The sequence below is a fragment of the Mastigoproctus giganteus genome, chromosome 11, assembly GCF_048544385.1.
Source record: "Mastigoproctus giganteus isolate SK-2022 chromosome 11, ASM4854438v1, whole genome shotgun sequence".
NCBI lineage: Eukaryota > Metazoa > Arthropoda > Arachnida > Uropygi > Thelyphonidae > Mastigoproctus > Mastigoproctus giganteus.
The window spans coordinates 177,031,850-177,057,537 of record NC_143585.1 but is presented as its reverse complement, the minus strand read 5'-3'; positions in this window follow the sequence as shown (position 1 = coordinate 177,057,537).

The following is a 25,688-nucleotide window of genomic DNA, read 5'->3' as shown; positions in this document are numbered from 1 at the left end:
AGAAAAGATTATCAATACTCCGTTATCTTTCCCACCAGATAATTCAGAAAATGTAAGGAGAAAAGGAAACAAAGAAAAGATAGGTAATACAGGAAAAAAGATTGCAGAACAAATGGATACAGATGCGAGAAACCAAGGAGAGGAACCAATTCTCGAAATCTTCACTTAAGAAGAAATGAATACGGGTAGACCATATTTTTCAAAGAAAGACGAAACCAAGGTAGACAAAGTTAAATCAGCCCCAAGGAAGCAATCCGATGGAACATCTAACCTCAAATGACAGGTACAATTATCCAATGGAACTGTCGAGGTTTTCGCTCAAACACTAATGATGTTATAGACCTCATCACCCAGTACCACCCACTAAGTATCTGCCTACAAGGAACCTATTTAAAACCACAGGACAATAGTATAATCAGAAATTATATCATATATAGAAAGGATCGCATAACGAATGGAACAACGAGAGGAGGAGTTGCAATATTAGTTAACAGACATGTACCTTCCCAAACAATACCATTCAACACACCATTAGAAGCAGTTGCAGTCCGTCTAGCAATAGGCTTCAACATTACCATAGCCTCAATATATCTACCCCCTAATCAAGAATTCCAATTTAAGGATTTCGAAGAGCTGATCACTCAACTACCATCTCCATTCTGTATCTTAGGTGACCTAAATGGACATCACCCACTATGGGGCCATCCCAAAATAGACCAAAAGGGTAAGCAAATAGAAAAATTTGTTGTCGAGAACAACCTAATGATTTTAAATGACGGCACACACACATATTTCCACCTTCCATCAAAAAGCAGTTCTGCAATAGACTTATCAATCTGTTCCCCAACACTGTTCCCTATGACTAAATGGAGCGTGCACGAGACTCCATTGAGCAGTGACCACGACCCCATTATTTTGAAAATCATGAAGAAAACGACATGTCAAGCCAGTAGGCACCCCAGATGGAAAATATATGATGCAGATTGGGAAACATTCAGGTTACTAGCCAAGTTAGACTGCAACATTATTAAACGAGAATCAGTACAAACATCAGTAGCCTATGTTACTGATAGTATGCTTCAAGCTGCGGAAAAGACAATACCTAAAACATCTTCTAACATTAGAATATATCCAAAACCATGGTGGAACAAAGAGTGCTGGGAAGCTAAAAAAGAGAGAAATAGAGCCTGAAACCTTTTTCGCAAAAATCCAAAAACAGAAAATCTGATACAATTCAAGAGAGCCAGAGCCATGGTCAGGAAAGTGCAAAAATAAGCAAAAAAGCTGCTTGGATGAAATTTGCATCCACTATAACTATTTCCACACCAGCTACACTTATCTGGAAAAAGATCAGAAGGATGTCAAACAGTTCTCAATTAAACCCCTCACCATTGCTAAGTTGGAAGGGACAGTTGGTTACAAATACCTTAGATATAGTCAATGTGCTTGGTGAAAATTTTTCGAATACATCTGCTAATTGTGCATACCCCACTGCTTTCAAAACGTACAAGAAAGAGGCCGAAAAAATAAAACTAAACTTTTCTAGCAATCAGTGTGAACAATACAACTTGCCGTTCACGATAGCATAACTAAAACAAACTCTGCTATAGGCAAAACACAGAGCAGTCGGTCCTGATGAAATCCATTATGCAATGATACAAAAATTAGATGAACAGTCCCAATTAGCCCTGTTAGATCTATACAACAAAATATACTTGAAAATTCTTTCCCAAACAAATGGCACCACGCAATAATACTAGCTCTCCCAAAACAGAGAAAAGATCTATCAGACCCACAGAACTATCGTCCCATAGCTTTGACTAGCTGCTTAGGCAAGATCTTAGAGAAAATGGTCAACAATAGACTAACATGGTATCTAGAAAATAATTATCTTCTCAACTCAGAACAATTTGGCTTTAGAAAAAATCGCTGTACCTTGGATGTACTTATACAACTGGAAAATCAAGTAAGAAATGCTTTTCTCAGGAAACAACACCAAGTCATGGTTAATTTTGATATCCAAAAGGCATATGATACCACGTGGCGATATGGTATACTTAAAAGGTTACATCAACGTGGCCTTAGAGGACATCTACCCCTCTACATACATAATTTCCTTAAGAATCGGACCTTCCAAGTTCGAATGAACAATACACTTTCTAATATATATTATCAAGAAGAAGGGGTTTCTCAAGGATCTGTACTTAGTGCCACACTTTTTGCAATCCACTTCAGCACAATAATAGAACAAATCCCAAACAATATTTTTACAACTGTTTATGCTGATGATTTCAGCATTTCTTATCAAGCGCAGCATATGAGGACAATAGAACGGCAATTGCAAGTAGCCATTAACAGATTCATAAAATGGACAGAAAGAAATGGATATAGAATATCGGTACAAAAGACTGAATGTATACATTTCTGCAGAAAAAAGAATCTCCATCCTGACCCAGAACTCAAGCTGAAAGAACAGATCATCCCAGTTAAAAATAGTGTCCGTTTCTTAGGATTAGTTTTTGACAAAAAACTGACTTTCCTAGAGCATATCAGTCACATAAGAGTCCACTGTTTGAAGAAAATGAACATCTTAAAGGTCCTATCCGCTATATCCTGGGGAGCAGACAGGACAATCCTACTACGTTTATATCGCCTTCTCATTCGGTCTAAGCTAGACTATGGTGCCCCAGTCTATGACTCGGCAAGACCTAGTGCCCTGAGATGGCTCGACCCGGTACATCACTGCACACTCCGTTTAGCCCTTGGAGCTTTCCGCACCTCACCCGTGCAGAGCCTGTACGCCGAAGCTCAAGAACCTCCTCTACAAATCAGAAGACAAAATCAATTACTCTCTTATGCAGCTAAAATAAAATCCTTACCAGACCACCCTCTACAGAAAACTCTTTTTACTTCTGAATGGGAACAACATTATCAGCAACAACAAAGAATCAATAAACCTGCGAATGTGATATTAAAAAACCTTCTTCTCAGTAGAGAGCTTAACCTAGATAACATAATTCCACTGACGAAGCAGTCTACCCCACCATGGATAATCCGACAACCTTTGGCCCCGGGTGCCAAGCGAATTCGAGGTCAAGCGTTCAAAGTACGAATATATAGCGATCTTTCCCAGTGATAAAAGTTCATTTTAAGTTATATCGTTTTTTACTGGAAGTTCATTTATAATTCAGTTCTATACTTGAAAAATCACAAGTAAGAACAAGGAAGGAAACTCACCTTTCTTTTTCATTACATATATTTACTCTATTTTACTAACCAACTAACTTATCTAACCGCTTGGCCTCCTTGCGGCACTGCTCCTGCCTCCCCGTGGCGGGGCCGGAAACTTGGGAGGGAAAGTCAACCTCCCAGGGCAAAAAGGAGCCTAACATGGACTACGACAATTACCTAGAGCTTGAGCAGCCTAGGCGCTCATCCACTGCCATCAACAATGCTGATCATGAAATTTCTCACGATGTAACAAAGTCTAAACGACTGCGTACAGACACAGACCAACAGGAATGCCCATCATTCCTTATCTTACATAGTCTGTAGGACAAATCTATGAGCACTCTCTCACCATTTCTTATACAAAAATGTTTGGAAAATGTGGCGGGCTCTCCCAAAATGGTGAGAAGACTAAGATCTGGAGACCTCTTGGTAGAAACAGTGAGTCGTGCACATTCTGAGAGACTGTTGAAACTAACAATATTTGGCGGACTACCCATTCAAGTTACCCCTCATGCAACACTAAACACTTCCAAGGGAGTAATTGCAGAGTGGGATCTGATAAATGTAACAGAAGATGAACTGCCCAAGAACTCAAACATCAGAAAGTGATACAAGCCAAGCGCATCATGATCAGGAAAGATGGAGAACTTGTTCTCACCCGCAACATCATCCTGACATTCGGAACACCTATCTTGCCATCCAGTGTCAAAGCCGGCTATCTCAACTGCCAAGTACGACCCTTTATCCCGAATCCTATAAGATGCTACAAGTGTCAAAAATTTGGTCACGCACAAATGGCTTGTCGAGGAGATCCAGTCTGCCCAAACTGTGGGTCGAAAGAACATTCGCACACAGACTGTGACGCCAAAACACCGCACTGTCCGAATTGCAAAGGCGTGCATCCAGCCTACTCCAAGTCATGCGATCTATAGAAAACTGAAAAAAAAAAATCCAAAAGTACAGGGTAGAACGAAAAGTCACATACCAAGAGGCAAGAAAGCAAATTATGCTTAACGCACCTAAGAACACCTATGCAGCAGCAATGCAAAAATACCAAACAACAGCAACACAAACTGAAGTATCAGTTCCCCCAACCATGTCGATTGCAGATTGGGCCCGATCTATACTGTCACCATCAATGAAACAGACTCCAAAAGAGCAAAAGGTAGTAGATAGAGCCAACAACACCCCTGTCACAGCAACCCCACATAGACCACCAGATATTTCAAAGTCAAAAACCGACTCAGTTACAAATAGGAAGACAAACAATATCACTTCAGAAAATATGGACACTGATAACAATACTGACCCAAATGAACCTATCCTAGATCTTCATGCAGAAGATGTCTTGGATACCGGACGCCCAACCTTTCCAAGAAAAGAGAAAATGAAACTCGATCGCCACAAACAGCCTGGGAATAAAAAAGACTCAGAATCTTCCTCAAGTAACAAAACCAAATAATGCACCAAATCTTACAGTGGAACTGTAGAGGAATTCGCAGTAACATTGATGATATCCACGAGTTAATTGATCGTTACCATCCCGTAGGCATCTGCCTACAAGTGACAAATTTAACACGTCATGTATCACTCTCAGTTAAGAATTATGCACTCTTTAGGAAAGACAGAACTGCTACAAATAATGCTCACGGAGGGGTAGCCATACTCATAGACTCAAGAGTACCTTGTACATTAATTCCTTTACAAACCTCCATCGAAGCTGTTGCAACACGTATTGTGATTGGTATTACTTTGACAATTGTTTCTATCTACCTTTCGCCCAATCACTCCTATACCATCCATGAACTGGAAGATCTTATTCAGCAGTTGCCAATCCCTATCTGTTTATTGGGTGACTTCAATGGACACCATCCATTGTGGGGTTCTCCCAATGCAGATAGACGAGGACAACCTATCGAACAGCTTGCTGACAGACAAAATCTGATTATACTAAATACTGGCTTGCCAACTTACATCCATCTCTCTACGGGTAGAACTTCTGCAATAGACCTTTCGATATGCTCTCCGATCCTCTTCCCTAGTATTGAGTGGACGGCCCTCGACAACCCGCTAAATAGTGATCACTTTCCGCTAATATGTAAGATTCAAACAGGACATTCCATAATTTCCCAAAACTATGTAAAATGGAAATTTCACAGAGCAGATTGGGCAAAATTCACTTCCCGAGTGTCCTTTGATGAACAGATCATCGAAACCTGTCCTATTGACACAGCTACCGATCACATCACGAGACAAATACTGGCTGCTGCACGCACTGCGATTCCACAATCACAGTAAACAACCCATAGAACCATAAACTACTGGTGGAACGAAGAGTGCAAAGGTGCAAAAAAAGAAAAAAACCGAACGTGGAATCTGTTTCGAAAATATCCTACCACCGCCAATCTTATAAACTACAAGAGACTCAGAGCCAAGGTCCGTCACATTAGGAAGAAAGCTAAAAGAGAATCTTGGATTCGATTTGCGAGCTCGATTAATAAAAATACTGATTCAAGAATAATATGGCGGAAAATAAAACAACTAAGTGGCAAAGTTCCCCGATTATCCTCCCCAATTCTCAACTGGAATGGACAGGATCTTTCTTCTCCTACAGATATAGCTAATGCCCTAGGGACTGTTTTTTCACAGTTATCTGCCTCAACAGCATATGATCTATCATTTCAGAAGATAAAAGTATTAGCTGAAAAGTCCAAACTGAACTTCAGACCTACGAGTAAATGTACTTTACCCTATAATCAGCCGCTTACAATGCTTGAACTTCAAGAAGCCATATCTAGCTCAAAACACAGTGCTGCAGGCCCCGACGGAATATACTACATAATGCTCCAACACTTAAATAAAGAATCGGTCTGTTCACTGCTCACTTTTTTCAATCGCATCTTTCTTGAACATTGTTTCCCCAGTTCCTGGCACCACTCCTATATAATAGCAATTCCGAAACCAGGAAAAGATCATTCCATTCCTGAAAACTATAGACCTATTTCTCTCACCAGCTGCTTAAGCAAAACCCTGGAAAAAATAATTCACCGTCGACTTACTTGGTTTCTCGACTCTAAAAATATAATTTCTGACAATCAATTTGGATTCAGGAAAAATCGATCAGCCCTGGATCTCATGGTCAAAGCGGAAACAAACATCAGGAATGCATTCATTCGAAATGAGCATCTCGTCATGGTATGCCTTGATGTAGAAAAAGCCTTCGACACCACATGGCGTTTTGGTATCCTAAGAGATCTGCATTCCCTTGACCTGAGAGGCCACTTACCGTACTTCATATTGAATTTCCTTCAGCACAGATCTTTTCAAGTCCGATACCGACAAGTTCTCTCTCAAACATATATACAAGAAGAAGGGGTCCCACAAGGCTCTGTGCTCAGTGCCACCTTATTCGCAATAAGAATAAACCATATGACTAAATATATGCCCAGCACTGTGAATTCATACCTCTATGCCGATGATCTCACTTTTTCTTGCAGTTCTCAAAACATGACTTTCATTGAGCGGCAGCTCCAAATTTCAATTAATAATATTCAGTTATGGATGGCACAGAATGGGTATCGACCCTCTTGTTCAAAATCTAAAGTAGTTCACTTTTGTAACAAAAGGAAGATGCATCCAGATCCAGAAGTACACTTAGCAAATCAGCCTTTCTCCGTTGTGAGCAGCATTCGTCTGCTTGGTCTGACTTTTGATAGTAAGTTGTACTTCATAGAGCACGCTAAACATCTAAAGACGTCTTGCCTGAAAAAACTGAACATACTCAGAGTCATTTCTTCTACATCATGGGGTGCAGATCGGTACACGTTACTGCATTTGTATAGAGCCCTAATCAGATCTCGCCTTGATTATGGTGCCCCGGTGTATGATTCTGCTAGGGAAAGCGTGCTAGCGCGACTTGCACCAATTCAACACTCTGCCCTGAGGATTTCTATAGGCGCTTATAGAACTTCACCAGTTCAAAGTCTTTATATTGATGCTCATGAACTTCCTCTAACCCTCAGGAGAAAGATGTTAATTCTTAACTATACAACTAAAATCCAAAGTCTACCTACCCATCCCATTAGGCCGATACTTAACGACCCACAGTTCACAACATTCTATAGAAATAAACCAAGAGCAATTCAACCTTTTGCTCTCAGAGCTCAAGCACTATCAGAAACCTGGAATATAGATCCCGATAAAGTTCTTCAAGATTTAAGCAGTACGGATCCCCCATGGAGGTGTATTAAGCCACTCTGTGACAATTATTTTCTAAACTGGGGAAAACACTCTCTTGCAAATGTTAATATACAACAACTCCATATAGCCCATACACAAAATCATCTGCATTTTTCAAATATATACACTGACGGATCAAAATCTGAGAGTGGAGTGGATGCATCAGCCGTTTTCCCTCATAAAACCTTCTCTGTATCACTTCCCAAAGAATGCAGCAGCTATACAGCTGAATTATACGCCATCAAAATTGCAGTGGAAATTATCCTCCATCTTACCATCCGTAAAACCATGATATATACGGACTCCCAGAGTGCGATTATAGCTTTACAGAACAATTCTTCTAAAACACATCCTTTAATAAATCTCGTAAAATCCAAACTGATGCATCTTCAAGAACTCCAACGAGTGGCCATTTTCTGTTGGATCCCAGGCCATGCTGGGATACAAGGAAACGAACGTGCAGACTATGCCGCTAAACATCCATCCGACAGAGAATTATCACAGCATTACGTCCCATATCTTGACTACAAAAGTAGCATTCGAAGAATGTGTAAAGAACAATGGAGAATTCAATGGCAAGCCCAAACGCACAATAAACGCCGCCAAATAAAACCTGAACCGCAATCGTGGACCTCCAGCTTCCGTATGAACAGGAGGGAGGAAGTAATTTTAACTAGAGCGCGAATTGGCCATAGTCATCTTACCCACCTTTATCTCCTCACAGGTAATGATCCTCCACAATGCACACAGTGCAACTGTCCACTCACTATAAAGCATATTCTTATTGAGTGTACTTTATACACCACTGCCCGCCAAGTCTCTTTTAGCTTTCTGCCAAACCTTAAAGAACCTTTGACACTCTGCCACATCATAGGTAACGACGGTAATCTACTGGAGTTCTTTCACTTCACAAAAAAGATCGAATTATATGATCGTTTTTGAGTAATGCCATCACAATCACCATGCATATGTAACATTTATAACGGTGATAGGTGCAATATGGCCTAAGCAGCCCTTGCACCAAAAAACAACAACAACAACAACAACAACAACCGACAACCTTTATGCGACTTTTCCTTCCACATTTGGGGCAAACAAACCCTTTCTCATATAAATTGAGGCTCGGACAAACTGTTATTCCAGTAGTGTCAGACACAAAATTCTTGGGTCTTGTGTTTGATAAAAAGTTGACCTTTCTCGAACATATTCGTCAACTTCGTACAAAATGCACGAGAGGACTAAATATTCTCCGCTCTCTCTCCTCCACGCGTTGGGGAGCAGATCGATGCACCCTACTACGGCTTTACCGTGCACTTGTACGACCCAAATTAGACTACGGGGCCCAGGTATACTCCTCAGCTAGAGACAGTGCCCATCGATGGCTTAACCCCATCATCAGGCCATCCGTATCGCTACTGGAGCATATCGCACATCTCCGGTCCAGAGCTTATACGTCGAAGCAAACGAACCATCATTATCCCTTCGACGTAAGCAGTTGTCTTTAAACTATGCTTTAAAGTTGAATTCCCTGCCAGACCATCCTACGTGGACATCCGTTTTTGAGCCACGTTGGGAAAACTTGTACAATACCCGTAAGACTGCCAACCGACCTTTTGGCATTCGTGTCCAAGAGCTACTCAGAGAGTTTAACATCATGGTAGACAAGGTTGCACAAACACGAAAAGAAATTCCTCCACCCTGGCATGCTCTTCCCCCACCGTGCGACTTTTCCCTTAAGAAATGGGTAAAGTCTGAGACCTCATCATCTGTCTACCACAGCTCTACTCTGCACACCAAGCTGAGTACTCAGACTTCCTGTCCGTTTACACAGACGGCTCGAAGCCTGAATCGTGCGTAGGATCTGCTGCTGTCTTTCCGGACACTATAATATCTCAGAAGATTCCTCCTGAATCCAGCATATACACTGCAGAGCTGTATGCCATAGAGCTAGCCTTGGATCACATTCGAACTTGTCAATTCCAAAGGTCAATAATATATTCTGACTCTTTGAGTGTATTACAGGCTTTATTATCTCTGAGACACAATTCTCATCCAGTTCTTTGTCGGGTTCAGCAGATGATACATTCTCTTCATGAATACAAGTTTGATATCCGCTTCTGCTGGATTCCTAACCACATTGGGATAAAGGGAAATGATTTGGCTGACGCTGCAGCCAAATCAGCAACACCCACTCATAATCGTTGCCTGTCAGTCCCCTATACAGACTACAGGCAAATAATTCACCAAAAGATATATTCCCAATGGCAAGAACTATGGCACAGACAGAGAACAAATAAATTATACCAAATAAAGCCTGTAATAGAAACATGGCAGTCTAGTCTGCTCAGGAAGCGGAGCGAGGAAGTTGTTCTTGCTCGACTCCGCATAGGACACAGTCATTTGACACATTCTTTTCTGCTGAGGGCGGATGACCCTCCTATGTGCGAGTCTTGCGACACCGTTTTAACTTTAAAGCATATTTTAATAGATTGTGTTAATTATTTATTTTATTATATAAAATATAATAAAATAAATATATATTTATTTTATTATATTTTATATATATTTTACCGCTTTTACTCATCCGACTGAGCCTTATACACTCAGTCAGATTTTATCAGACAACGACCACGTGTCACCAGTTTTTAAGTTTTTACAAGCTATTAATATATACACACATATATAAATTGGATCATTTATTTTTAAACTTATACTGCCTTATATATATTTATATTATATATAAAAATAACAATTTGACGAGGTAACCTTTTTAAAGGTTACCTCGTCCAATTGTCAAATTGTTACCTCGTCAAAAGGTTACCTCGTCAAACCTTTTTAAAGGTTACCAGAATTTATCTTTATTGTTATTTTAATCGTTTCCTGGCGCAGTATAACCTTAGTTGTTTTTGCGCCAATAAAACTTTGGCATCAACCTCCAAACGAAGTAGCTCTGCAACATTTATCCGTAATCTTATCCGTAACCTCTTCATATGATTCGTCTTTTTCAAATCCTTCGAAGTCTTTTATGCGCCGTGGGCATATTTCTTTCCGTGTGCCATTTAAACATCTTTTAGTAATTTTCGCCCAGGCCTTATTAATGTTTAAGATGGTGTGGTAAATATTGTAAGATTTCCAGAAGTCTTTTAACGTAAAATCTTTTTCACTGCTTACTGCACACAATGCCTGAGCAAATGTTGTGTGTCAAGTGGTCAGGAGCGGGAGTGCAGTAGTACACGTTCTTTGAGTAGACTGGGGTTCAAGCCCCTGACTGCTAAATACGGTCGATCGGCCAGCCCGCACTGGACCAGCGTGGCAGATTTCCCTCACCATGAATTGTTGAGGAGGCTTCCATCCTGCAGTGGGTTGATAATGGCTGCAGTTTACTTTTTTTTCTTTTTCTTTTTTTTTTTTTTTGCTATGCTTTTAAATTCGAAATAACATTCTGATCCATAGGTTGGATGATTGAAGTCGTGTTTGGCGGCAGAAATATGACTCTCACGTTCGAATTGAAATCATCTAGATGCGTAGGATGTCCAGGAACATTATCTGATAGAAACAAAATCGTGAAAGGAACGTCGTTGTCTTTACAATATTTTTCAACCTCTGTAATGAAGCAGCATTTAAACCAATCCTCAAAGAGGGATATTGTTATCCATGCTCTCTGGTTCGATCGGAAATGCACGTGTAGGGTGGCTTTATTGATTCCCTTAAATGCACGAGGATTTCCAGAAAGGTACACAAGCATTGGCTTTAATCTGTAATCTCCCGCTGCAGTAACCCCAAGCAAGAGCGTGGCCGTATCTTTTGACGCTTTGAAACCTGGCATTGTATTTTCCTCTTTGGCACTGTATGCTCGCTCCGGCATTTTTGGCAATACAGAGAGTAGTCTCGTCAACGTTAAAAATTTGCTGCTTTCAATAGCCGCCTTCATCAATAATTTTTCCAACACATCACAAAATTTCTCTGCAGCTGCAGAATCGGCACGGGCGACTTCATCGCATATTTTAATGTTTTGAAAACCAATATGACGCTCGAATCTATTAAACAGCCGTTGCTTGCCACGAACTTGGGTTGGGGTTCGCCATACTTATCCTTAATATCTTCATAAATACTTGTTCCTTTTGCTTGAATGGTCATTAGACTCAGGGGCACTCGCTTCTGAATCTCATTTTGGATACATATTATTAGCGGCTGTTCCATCTTCGAAATAGCACATGAACGCTGTTTTGTGATCACTGTTCATCTTAAGTGCGTCGATCCTTTGACACAATCTTTTATTAAGTGCGTCGATCCTTTGACACAATCTTTTATTAAGTGCGTCGATCCTTTGACACGATCTTTTATACGCGCCCTGTCCCTTAAAATAGTATTCACTGTTGAAGCAGCAAGATCTCGTTCCGTGCAATAGATGACGAACTTTGTCCTGCTTCTTAATCATTTTCATCTTCATTTCTGAATGAATTGAGTTTCGTTTCCTGGCACTACCACCACTTTCACTTTTCATTGGTCGCTTTCCCTTCATCATTGTAATACGTAAATAGGAATGAAGAGAAGATTCTGAAAATGTATTTCTGTTTTTGATATGATTGAAGATTTCAGCGAAGGGGAACTCATTTCACCATCATCATCATCATCATCATCAGCCATTTTCAATCCACTGCAGAATGAAGGCCTCTCCAGGAACTTTCCAGTTCCTTCTGTTTTGAGCACTGGCCATCCATTTACTACCCAAAAACTCATGAATTTCATCTATCCATCTCCGCCTTTGTCTTCCAGGTTTTCTTCTAGCTCCTCTTGGGTACCATTCTGTTATTTTCTTAGTCCATCTGTCATCATGTCTTCGAGCTATGTGTCCTGCCCAAGACCATTTTAGTTCTTTAGTTTTGATAAGAATATCCTTTACTTGAGTTTGCTGCCTAATCCATGTGTTTCTCTTCTTATCTAACAGTCTGATTCCCAATATAATTCGTTCCATTCTTCGCTGCGTAGTTCTCAGCTTCTCTTCCATTCTTTTGGTGTATGTATACTCCCCACCATGACTTCCATAGGCCCCGGGTGCCAAGCGATTGACTGAGCGATTTCTATTTGTGCTTTCACTGCGACTTTTTGATAGGTGAATTCTTCGTTCTCTTTTACGTTCCTCTCTTTGAGAAATCCTTTAATTTAGTAGCTCTTGTATCAAAAGTACTGGTATAGAGCAAGGAAGGAAAGTAACCTTTCTTTATTTTTCATATCTAATAGACTAACTCCTACTAATTTCGCTTGGTCACTCCAGGCACTGCTCCTGCCTCCCCGTGGCGGGGCCGGTAACCTTGGCAGAAAAGTTCATCTGCCAGGGGCTAAAAGGAGCCAAGATGGAACAAAATATGTTTCCTTGTTTAGAACCGACAAGCAGTCGGCTAAACACAGAGCATGAGCATGACTCTTCGCAAGCAAAGAGGTTAAAAACCATTTCCTCTGCGACCGAGTTTCCTGCATTTTTATTAATGCATTCATTATCAGAACAGCCTCTTAGTAAGCTATCCCCCTTTCTTATCCAAAAACACTTGGAAAGTATTGCAGGGTCTCCCAAGATGGTTAAGAGATTGCAATCGGGGGACTTACTAGTAGAAACTCTCAACTGTAGGCATTCTGAAAAACTCCTGAAAGTGACAAACTTCGCAAAAATTCCAGTAAAGGTAACTGCCCATGCAACCCTAAATACATCTAAGGGTGTTATATCTAGTTGGGACCTTTTGAATGTGACAGAAGAAGAAATTAAAGAAGAGCTAAATGAACAAAATGTAATTGCTGTCAAAAGAATCATGACTAAAAGGGACAATATACTCACACCCACCAGAAGTATCATTCTCACCTTTAACAGTCCAAATCTACCCTCAACAGTAAAAGCAGGATATCTACTCTGTCGCATTCGTCCTTATATTCCTAATCCGCTGAGATGCTACAAATGCCAAAAGTATGGCCATTCTCAGACGGCATGCAGAGGGAACCCAGCTTGTCCCAACTGTGGATCTTCTGATCACAGTCAAAACGAATGTTCGGCAAAAGAAATGACTTGTCCTAATTGCAAGGGTAACCATCCTGCTTACTCTAAAACATGTGAGAAGTGGAAAATGGAGAAAAAAATTGTAAAATATAAAGTCGAAAACAAAGTTACTTATCAGGAAGCAAGAAAATTAATTGCACCCAGTATATCTAACCGTAGCTATGCCAGTATTGCAAAAAAATATCAAACAATAGCCACACAAACTGATGTTACTGTTCCATCCAACATATCAATCTCCGACTGGGCCCGAGCTGTTCTTTCTCAGCAACAGTCCAATATCCAGAAGCACTCAGATCAAGCAAGTAATACGCCTCTTACGATTCCAGCAAAATCTCCTCCTTCGCCAATGATTGCTACCACACCAAATAATCCCAGTTCAACTTCAAAACAGAGTATTCAGGAAACATCACTCGATCAAGAGTACCCCTCTAAACAGGAAGATCCAATTCTTGAAATATTTGCAGAAGAAGAAGAAGAAGAAGATATGGACACAGGTCGCCCCACCTTTCCAAAAAGAAATAAACCAAAGCCAGAACGCCACAAGACAGCCACGTCAGGTACAGCTTCTTCTAAACTCAAATAATGCCTTATATTTTACAGTGGAATTGTAGAGGCTTTAGATGCAACATTGATGACATTCAGTACTTAATTAGACGCTACTCTCCAGTGGGTTTCTGTCTGCAGGAAACCTATTTAACTGCTAAAATTTCTGTTTCTATAAATAACTACTCAGTCTACCGAAGAGATCGGAATACATCTGACTCTGCTCGTGGTGGTGTAGCCATTTTGATTAACTCAAAGATCCCTGCTAGTCAAATCATTCTTCAAACCAAAATTGAAGCCGTTGCTGTGCGTCTGATTGCTGAGATTGCATTTACGCTAGTCTCAGTCTATCTCCCACCAAACAATTCCTACTCTTTCAAAGATATTGAAGAACTTTTAGTACAGCTGCCGTCACCAGTGTGCTTGCTAGGGGATTTCAATGGCCACCACCCTTTATGGGGATCCTCTAAATTAGATAGACAGGGCCGACTGATTGAAACTATACTAGATAAACAAAACCTTACCATTCTTAATACTGGTACACACACCCACATACAGTTACCTACTGGACAGACCTCTGCAATTGACCTCTCAATTTGTTCTCCGATACTGTTTCCAGTCATTCAGTGGTCCGCCATGGATGATCCAATGGGAAGTGACCATTTTCCAATTGTCTGTAACCTGCTCACTGCACAACTACCATTAGACCAACCCTGCAGAAAATGGAAATTTTCTAAAGCCAAATGGGCCAAATTTCAATCAGCAATCATTCTGGACAAAGAAACTATTCAGCTACAACCTATAGATAAAGTAACCGATTATATCACATCCAGTCTTTTAGTTGCAGCAAAATACTCAATTCCATTATCAAACCCCCCAACCCGACGGCACTTCAACTACTGGTGGAACGAAGAGTGCACAAAAGCAAAGAAGGAAAAAAATAAAGCATTCAACTTATTCCGTCGATTTCCGACAACAGCTAATTTAATTAGCTACAAGAAGCTAAGGGCAAAAGCGCGGTTCATTCACAGGCAAGCCAAGAAAGATTCTTGGACTCAGTTTGCATGTACTATCAACAGAAATACCGACTCCAGATTAATATGGAAGAAAATTAGACAGCTTTCTGGGAAGTATCCAACCATCCCTTCCCCAATTCTTTCATACAATGGACAAGAACTCTCTGGTCCTCTAGAAATAGCGAATGCCTTGGGTAAAACCTTTGCCGAAGTCTCTGCTGTATCAAATTACACTCCGAAATTCCAAAAAATTAAGACCTCCACCGAACAGAGGCCCATTAACTTTAGAACCTCGCTATCACTTCCGTATAATCAGCCCCTTGAATATTGTGAACTTCTACAAGCCATAAAAACAACGAGAAACAGTGCAGCTGGGCCAGATGGCATATATTATGTCATGCTGCAGCATCTCAATGAGCAAAACTTACAAATGCTGCTAGTTTTCTTTAATCGGATCTTCCTGGAAAATACTTATCCAACATCTTGGCACCATGCTACAGTTTTGCCCTTTTTGAAACCTGGAAAAGATCCTTCCAGTCCTAATAGTTACAGGCCAATCTCTCTGTCAAGTTGCCTTGGTAAAATTCTTGAAAAAATGATCCACAGTCGACTCAGCTGGATCATTGAAACTGAACAACTATTGAGTAATTGTCAACATGGCTTTCGCAAAAATAGGACCTCTCTAGATCTGATGATCAAGGCCGAATCTGAAATTCGCAATGCCTTTGTGAAAAATGAACACCATGTCATGGTCTCCATTGACATAGAAAAGGCATTCGATACAACCTGGCGGTATGGCATTCTCAGTGACCTACATAATTTTGGTCTACGAGGCAACCTGCCTATATTCATTAGGAACTTTCTCCAGATCCGCTCTTTCCAGGTTCGATACCAAAACTCCCTTTCTTCTACTTTCTTGCAGGAAGAAGGAGTACCACAGGGGTCGGTTTTGAGTGCAACCCTATTTGCCCTTAGAATTGATTCCATTTCCAAAGAACTTCCAAATACTGTAGAAGCCTATCTTTATGCTGACGATCTCTCCATTTCTTGCCACTCTCAGAACATGAGATCTATTGAACGGCAATTGCAAATGTCCCTCAATAAAATTGAAAAATGGGCTGAGTTCAATGGATATCGGCTTTCCCATCAGAAAACAGTTGCAATCCACTTTTGTAACCAACGCAAATTACATTTAGACCCCGAACTCCGGATGTCAAATTCCAGCATCCCGATTACCAACAATATTAGATTCTTGGGATTAATATTAGACAGCAAGTTAAATTTCCTTGAGCACATTAAAGTAATACGTACTACCTGTCTGAAAAAGCTGAACATGCTTAGAGCTCTATCTGCCCAGTCTTGGGGAGCAGATCGTACAACTTTGCTGCTCTTATATAGAGCACTGATTAGATCTCGGTTAGATTACGGTGCCCCAGTTTATGATTCTGCTCGAAAGAGTGTATTACGCTGGCTCGATCCTGTACAACACAATGCACTGAGGATTGCTCTTGGTGCTTATAGGACATCACCAACCTATAGTCTATATATTGAAGCCCATGAGCCCCCTCTTTACCTCCGCAGAAAAATGTTACTACTTAAATATGCAGTCAGAATACGAAACTGTTCTCCGCACCCCATCCAACCATATCTCTTTAATCCATCATTTCACAATCTCTATAGAAATAAACCAAATAAAATACGCCCAGCAGGCCTACGGCTCCTTGAAATAGCACAAAATTGGAATGTTCCTCTCCAGAGTAGGCAGCACAGAAAGAATGATTCTTGCCCACCATGGACCCCATTTCCTCAACCAGCCTGTGATAATTATTTTCTCCAATGGGGAAAGAATCGTCTACCAACTCTGAATGTGCAACAACTCCATGCTAGCCATATTCAAAACTGTTTTGACTTCTTACCGATATATACTGATGGTTCCAAATCTCATTCAACTGTTGGAGCAGCAGCAGTGTTTCCCTCTGCTATCATATCAGCCTCTCTTCCACCTGAGTACAGCAGCTTTTCAGCGGAATTATATGCAATTCAATTAGCTCTAGAAAATTTGAGTCTTCACCCATCTGCAAAATATTTAATTTACACCGACTCTCTCAGCTCAATTAGAGCAATGCAGAATTTCTCTTATAAGGATCACCCTATACTAAATCAAATCAAGTATTTACTATTGAAAATTGAAGATTGCCAGCAACGAGTGAACTTCTGCTGGATCCCAGCACATTCAGGCATCAAAGGGAACGAGTTGACTGATATTTCGGCTAAAAATCCATCAACAGCAGATTTAACCTCTGCCTTTATTCCAGTTTCTGATTATAATATTATAATTAAAACAGCTTTTCATGCACAATGGACAGAGCTATGGCATAAACAAACAAATAACAAACTGTTCCAGATAAAACAGGACCCAAAATTTTGGCACTCATGCATTCAGACAGTTCGGCGAGAAGAAGTGGTACTCGCGCGGATTAGAATAGGTCATACCCATCTAACGCACCTCCATCTACTCACAGGCGATGATCCTCCTCTTTGTTCACAGTGCTCTGAGCATCTAACAGTCAAACATATTTTGATTGACTGTCCACATTTTCAACAACATCGAACTTCAATATTTCAATCTCTGGCTAATTTCCGTGAACGAATAACATTAAATGATATCATTGGTGAAAATGCCAATATTAATGAACTTTTCTGTTATTTAAAACAAATAGGAATGTATAAGCGACTGTGATTAGTTTCTGGAATGAAATGAGATTGAACCGTCTTCACATTAATTATTTATTTTATCTTTTCAACATACCTATGAATAGGCGCAATATAGCCACAGCAGCTTGTGCGCCATTAAACACCCATACCACACATGACTTCCATAAGTCATGGTGGGGAGTATACATTGATTCATTATTTTACGTTCAGACAAACTGGGATATTGCTCTTCAGTATGTGACTATATTTCCTGAATGCTATCCATCCAAAATTTATTCTTCTCTTGACTTCCAGCCATTTATCATTATTACAGCTAATAACTTGTCCCAGATAAGTATATGACTCCACCTTTTCAATTACTGCTCCTTCAATCATTATTTCCCTTTCAATGGCATACTTGTTCATCATTACTTTTGTTTTAGCCATATTCATCTTTAGTCCAAAATCCTTACTAACTGTGCATAACTGATTAAGATTTACCTCTAATTCTTTGGGATCGAGGCTTATGACCACAATGTCATCTGCAAATCGTAAATGGTTTAGGTACTCTCCGTTCACATTGACTCCTTTCTGCGACCAGTCTAATCTTCTGAAAGCTTCCTCAAGGGCAGCAGTAAACAGCTTCGGAGATATTGTGTCTCCTTGTCGAACTCCTTTCTCGATTTTAAATTTGCTACTGTCTTTGCCTAGTCTAATAAAGGATGTAGCACTCTCATATATTTTCTTCAAAATCATAATATATGGAGTATCTATGCCTTGTCTTTCCAGTGCCCGAAAAATTGCCTTATGCTGTATGGAGTCAAATGCCTTTTCATAATCCACAAATGCCAAGCATAATGGTGTTTTATATTCATTTGCTTTCTCCATTAGCTGTGATATTACGTGAAGGTGATCCATAGTTGAGAATCCTGTCCTAAAGCCAGCTTGCTCTTTCGGTTGATTCTCATCAAGTATTCTTTCTAATCTGTTAGTAATGACCCTTGTGAACAACTTGTATATGTGGGATAACGAGCTAATTGGTCTATAATTTCCAATTTCTGATTTATCTCCTTTCTTATGCAGCAAAACTATGATTGCATTATTCCACTGCTTAGGCGTCACACCTTTTCTAATGCACTTTGCGAAGAGCCTTGCCAGTTTTTGTGTTATGTCTCTTCCTCCCAATTTTAACAACTCTACAGTAACTTCATCTTCCCCCGGGGCTTTCCGATTCTTCATTTTCTTCAATGCATGTTCTACCTCATCAGGAAGAATATCGGGTATGTCGTATGTGTTGCTACTTTGCAATCCATCTTCCCCACTGCTGGTATCATTCCCTTGCTCCTTGTATAATTCTCTATAGTAGTCTTCTGCTATTTGAATTATGCCTTCTCTGCTGTTTATAAGTACACCATTGCTATTCTTCAGTTTCAGTATCATTTGTCTTTCTGTATTACTGCTCATGGCTGCTGATTTAAATCCTTTGTTTTCCCTTAATGCTTGTTTTACTTTTCTTGTGTTAAATCTTCTTATGTCCTCTCTGAGTCTCTTTCTAATGGCTTTGCATAACTCAGTATACTCAATTTTCTCCCTGTCAGTGTTTTTCTTGCTTTTCATTTGTCGTCTTCGGTTCATCATGACAAGTGTTTCTTGACTAATTTTTTCTTCTTTGGATTTCTTTTTCCCTATAGGTTTCTTAGGCTTTATCACTTTCAGAAAGTTGTAATATTCCTCGTCGATATCTTGGTCCTGAGCAGTCTGCAGAAGCTCAAACCTGTTCTTAAGTTCCAGTACATACTGCTTTTTCTCCTCCTCTGTTATCTCAAAGACCTTTGTATTATTTACTCGAGTCAGTTTTTTCCTTTCCTTTCCTACATCTATATCAAGTGTACATCTTACCATTCTGTGATCACTTCCAACATTTACCTTATTCAGGACGGTAATATCATTCACAATATAGCTTCTGTTAGTGAGGATGAAGTCGATTTCATTAGTTGTTAATCCATTTGGACTCTTCCATATCCACTTTCTGTTCACCCTTTTCTTGAAAAAAGTGTTCATTACTGACAGTCCTTGAGAATCTGCAAATTCCACAAGTCTTTCACCTCTTTTATTTCTTTCACCAATTCCAAAATTTCCTATAGTTCCTCTTTCTGTGCTGTTTTGCCTTTTTCCAACCTTAGCATTGAAGGCCCCCATAATAATAGTGTAGTGGGGTTTCTGCTTATCTAGAAGACTCTCAATTTCGGTGTACATTTCTTCAACCTCTTCATCATCATGGCTCGATGTTGGTGCATAAATCATTATAATCTTTAGCTTGTACCTCTTAGAAACCTTGAGTATTAGTCTTGACACCCTTGGTGATGTACTTTTGAATTCCAAAATGCTGTTTTTAAAATCTTTATGGACCAGAAACCCAACTCCACCTTCACTCCTTTCACTGTTTCCATTGGTGTACAGCAGATTTCCGCTTGATAAACTTATAAGTGATTCATTTCTTCTTCTTGTTTCAGCCAAACCGATGATATTCCAATTCACATTTTCTAATTCCTTTTCCAGCTCTAATATCCTGTCTTCACCAATGAGTGATCGTACGTTATAACAGGCCAAGTTCAGTTTCCTTGCATGGCAGCCTGATCGTACCCAGAGATTCTTAGCACCCTCTGCTTCCACTCTGATCCTCTCGCTGCCGTAAGAGGGAGAGTGAAAGCTGCTGGGGACTGAGGGCCATTTGTATTGTTGTGCTGTCATGTGCTGGAGGGTTTGGTCTTTTCCTCTTCACGCTGACCAGGCGTCTTGAAGAGAACCACTCTACACGTTCGTTGCCACCTAAGTGACGTAACAGGGCTTACCATCGAGAAGGTGTGCATGAGTGGATTTTAGGGAGGCAGGCCAACCGGACTTCTAAATCTTCTGTAATAGAGAGATATTGGATCCATCAGTGTTTTAGGCTGAGTGTCTGATAACACACAGGATACCTGTTCCCCTCTAAGCCCTAAGTGTCTGATAACACACAGGATACCTGTTCCCCTCTATTTCACCATAATACCGTAACGTAAAAACCCACAGAATTCCATTAACGGGATTATCGCAAATGCAATAAGATCGAGTTTACTACCCGTTTATAATTAGATGCACGAACCGAAAAGCCCAATAACACGGAAAGTGCAAATTGCTTTTTTTGGTCGTGATCTTCAGAAACATCCTTTAGAAAAATATCACAAAGTCGTTCAAAATTGATTCTTATAACGGAACATATGATAACGATGAAAGGGTAGTGCAATTTCCATTATAAAAATTACCTTTCAGAGAGATAAATAGCTTAGTAATATAGCGAAATTTTCAACTTCCAGGAACTTGGAACGAATTACAAAAAAAAGTGTTTTGGGTTCACATTACGATATTTTCACGATACATCCATTTATTCGTACGGGATGCAGAATACGACGATTTTCCACGATTTTTTTAAGTTTGCACCCGCCGGAAAAAACTTACGTAAAGTCGAGTATTACGTAAGTCGGGGAGTTCTAGTATATAGGTGTTCTATACGCCTTACAACGCTTATTGTTAGTCTTCAACACGTTGAATAATAAAAATGTACGAAATACGGTAGAGAATGACAAAAATAAATATTTTGGTTTTTAAATCGGACTGCTAGAAGCTGAGTTAGAGCGATTAAAAACTTAAACGCTACAGGCGTGCGAGTTACACCGTGGCCGCACTGATTGTATGATGCCGTGCTGTTAGGTCCGGTGTACGTCATTTCGTGTCGCATTTTCGTTGCTATTTTTGTTAATCTTCGGACGCAAGTTACTGCCCTTGTGAAAACTGCCTGGGGCGCGCCTAAAGAAGGTTCACTTCAAAAAAACGCAAATAATATTTATATTTATAAGCATTCAAAAAGTAGTTTTTATGAAGCTGTTGCCAGCTTTTGTAAATAATGGCACTGCCTGCTTTATTTGCTCACCTAATGCTTCCAACGCTAGAATTTAAATATATCCGGCTTGGAACATAAAAGGAAAAATAATTTCTGCCCTATTGAGTAATTTATTTTTACAATAACAATCGTTGTTACACACATTGGCCACTTTAGCTCTTTATAACACAACCAAATCTGCTTTATCAAGACGTTCTACTGAATGTAAGTTAACCTTCGTTTTTTCAGGTCTCTTTTTCAAACCAATACAAAAACTGTTTCTTATTAAGTTTTGGCCATTTAAAACATCCCCTGAACGACAAACCGTTATATACCCCATATTCTCACAAAGATAGAAAAAAAACAAATGAAAAACATTCGTGGCACATCAAGCAAAAAAAAAAAAAAAAAAAAAGCACGAGCTAGTCGGTAAGTAGCGAAAACATACCCCCAACTCCGGATGAACCCAATCAGTGCAAGGTTGATTTAAAAAACGCTGCGGCTTTCATGCTGTACGATGTCGCAGTTTCTTAGTGCCAGATTTTCACGGTTGCGTGAAAAATTACACGGGAGAACTCCGTGTAATTTTTTCCACCGTTACTTGTTCCCCCAAGGTGGTTGAAGCCATCGGCCCTCCTGGTTTACACCAGCCAACACGATTTTTACCTCCAACAACTGAAATGCTGTTTTTAAGCAATTTTTATGCGCAAGTTTCGAAAATCACCATAATAGTTTCACATCACGTCAAGGTTATTAATTATAGAGGGAGTTGCGTCACACCACCACCAAGTTCGCATAGTCTGTTTAACAGAGTTTAAAAGCAGTTTTGCTTCAAAACTTCCATCGGTTCCTGTTTTTCATTCAGTTGGACTTGAAGAAAGTCATGAAAGCGTGCAAGGTTCTACATGCTATAAAATACCAGGATTATGGTTGGAACATATGCAGTGATCTTAAGGTTTTCAGGGGGGGATTTCGCAAAATATTGTTCTGTTTTGTGTTTGTGGGACAGAAGAACGTCATGTTGTGCAACGCTGGGACGAGTTCATACTACATGACAATGTAATGTAAAATATATTCCTTTAGTGCAATCAAACAAGGTTTTTTCCATCCCTGCGCATCAAACTTGAATCGATGAATAATTTCGTCAAGGGAGTACATAAAGAAGGTAATAACGGATTTGCATACTTGAGAAGTGTTTCCTAATTTAACGTATGCCAAACTTAATGAAGGAAATTTCGTTGGATCCCAAATTCGGAAACTCCTGAAAGGTGATGTGTTCGAAACCGAGTTAAAGGAGGTTGAATTGGCAATCATTTAAGGCAGTAGTACATGGATTTTTTGGGAATAGGAAAGAAAGAAGCTATGAAATGTTGGGTGTAATTTTCTCGAGTGCTACGATGTCGTTGAAAATTCCTTTTCTTCATTCCCATCTCGAATTTTTCCCCGAAAACCTAGGAGTGTGAGTGATGAACAAGGGGGAGTGGCTTCATCAAGATATTTGCACGATGGAAAAGCGGTACCAAGTCGCTGGGGGAATCTGTAATGATGGGGGTTACTGCTGGTTCCTTGTGAGGGAGAGTAAGCAGGAATAGGAGAGAAAATCCCTTCGTAGCAAACACTTTTAAGGACAACTACAGGTAAGCTGATTATATATTATTGAAATATAAATATTTCGCTGTGATTTATGATATTTTTTCGAAGTTCAATGAGTTATAGAGAACGTATAATATTTTTTCACACCTGTATCGCAAACTTGAATTAAATGTATAATACATCCCTTTATTTGAACATTAAACGTTGGTACCTCTTTTGATGTAGACGTGAGAGAGACTTTTTATGGTGATTTTTGGAATCAGCGCGTCTATTTCCTCCAGAATCGCATATTTTCATGCGGAGTGTGAAGGGGAATATTTCTGTTCGCTGGTGTTATTAATATTCTATACTTAAATATAATAAATATCTATTTATTATTTCTACGTTCAAGAGCTTAGTGGGCGGGTAGAATTACAGCGAGCGTGATGTAAGGTTATTCCTCAAACTGCGTGCCCTGTTTTCACTCCCGTTGGCCTCCCTGCGAGCACGAATGAATGGCACTCTTTCATCGGATGATGTTTTTGCTGTTCTTCATCCTCGCATCTTTAATATGCCATTCGTATTTTCTCGATTATTTTCTTACTTCTCGATTCTCCGTCTCACCCCAGTCTTACAGCTATTTTCGCTCCGAAACATTAGGTTTATTAGTTGGCACGTTATGTGGCGAAGTGGTGTTGTCCTTTACAAATGGCCGCTGCCTCGGCGTGTTCCCTTAAGATCGCGATTCGATTGGAAGTGTGCCAACTTCGGCGCGACGTGACCTACTTAGGCGCAGCAAGGTAGCTACGTTTTTCTCAATTCAACACGTATTATTTCAGATCACCTTCTCATTTGCATCAATCTTATTCGATCGTGGACATTCCAGTCCATCGTGACAATTTGCGGGAATTCTGTTACCGCTACTTTATCGAAAGGGAAGAGTTCGAGTCTGCACCTCGTAATTACAAATAATCATCGAACTCTAACGCAGCCTATTTGACGCGAAACTAAGGCAATATTTGAAAAGGACGAGCTCTTTTTGAAGGTTGATTTGACTGTCGCTAACAGGGCAAATATCTAAAGAAAGAGTGAATGTTATAAGAAAATTTAAAATCAACACAATTTGTCACGTAAGCGCCTGGTCATTTAATAAATAAATAAATATTCATTTAGTAACAAATTAAAAAAATAATAATAATCCGTAAATATTAAGTATTTTAGCAAAAGAACAACTCAGTTTGGGAGAAAAGTCAAACTTTCCGATTTTAAAATACGTCTTGTTCTTTCTACCCGATTATTTTGTATACTGAAGAATAGGGTGGTGACTTCACGGCACGTACAGCTCCGGTTTCCCCTGCGACACAAATTAATCTACCCGCCAACTTTATGGGTAGTGATTTGCAAAACATTTTAATCCAATCGAAAAAAAAAGAGTAAATTTTTGGGAAAGAGGGGGTTAAAAAAAAGCAAAACCCTTTTGGGAAAAAATAGTTTTATTATTAATTAAAAAATATTTTATCGTAGCTTTAATATTATTACAGTATTATAAAATTAACTCTAAAATGTAAAAATTTCATTATTTTAATATTAATTTTAACGAGGTTAACTTAAAAAGTTACTCGCTAAACTTTTATTGTTTGTATTTTTAATTTTCTGAGTAACCCCCGAACAGTGTGGTTTCGACAGTTGAAAGACACGAAGATCTTCGCAGAAATAAGTGGCGCCTGAACTAAAATACCTCGCTCTTTGCCCATCAAGCGCCTCGCATATTATATTTCGATCTTGGAACCAAAGATCAGCAAACTGTCTATTTTTAAAATTCGCTTTCCTTTTCTTTAGTGGGGTCTCAAGGCTGTCGAGATAAATTGGGAGATGAATCAGAAGACATTTTAGACCGCTTAGAAAACAACGTTCACGTTGCAAATATGACGAGCGCCATCTTTCTGATTGAGCCCAAACAGCACCATCCGCGGGTCCACTTACTATCGTGGGATCCCAAATGTACGTTTTTCTTGTAGCGAAAAGAGGTATTTCGGTTATTCTCTTGAAAAATGGTACCTCTTTGGGGCGGTCACTGTTGAATGTCTATTATCGCATAACCCCAGGGGCTCACATCTGGTGATTATGGGCTTGGCACACCCAGGGTCCCGAGCTGGATATCATCATTCTTCTCTTTCTTGGTGATTCCCTTCTACTTCTCTCTCTCTCTCTCTCTCTCTCTCTCTCTCTCTCTCTCTCTCAGGGTAACTCAGGAACTTTTTTTTTCCCTGGTGCAGCATAAGCCTCAGGCTTCCTTGCACCATTTGGCTAATAATAATAATAATAATAATAACATCACTTTTAGTATGATTACCATAAACGAGAAAGCTGATCTATTAAGAACTAATACCGATTAAAAGAGTGAATAACTTTTTTTTTCCTTCTCTCAGAG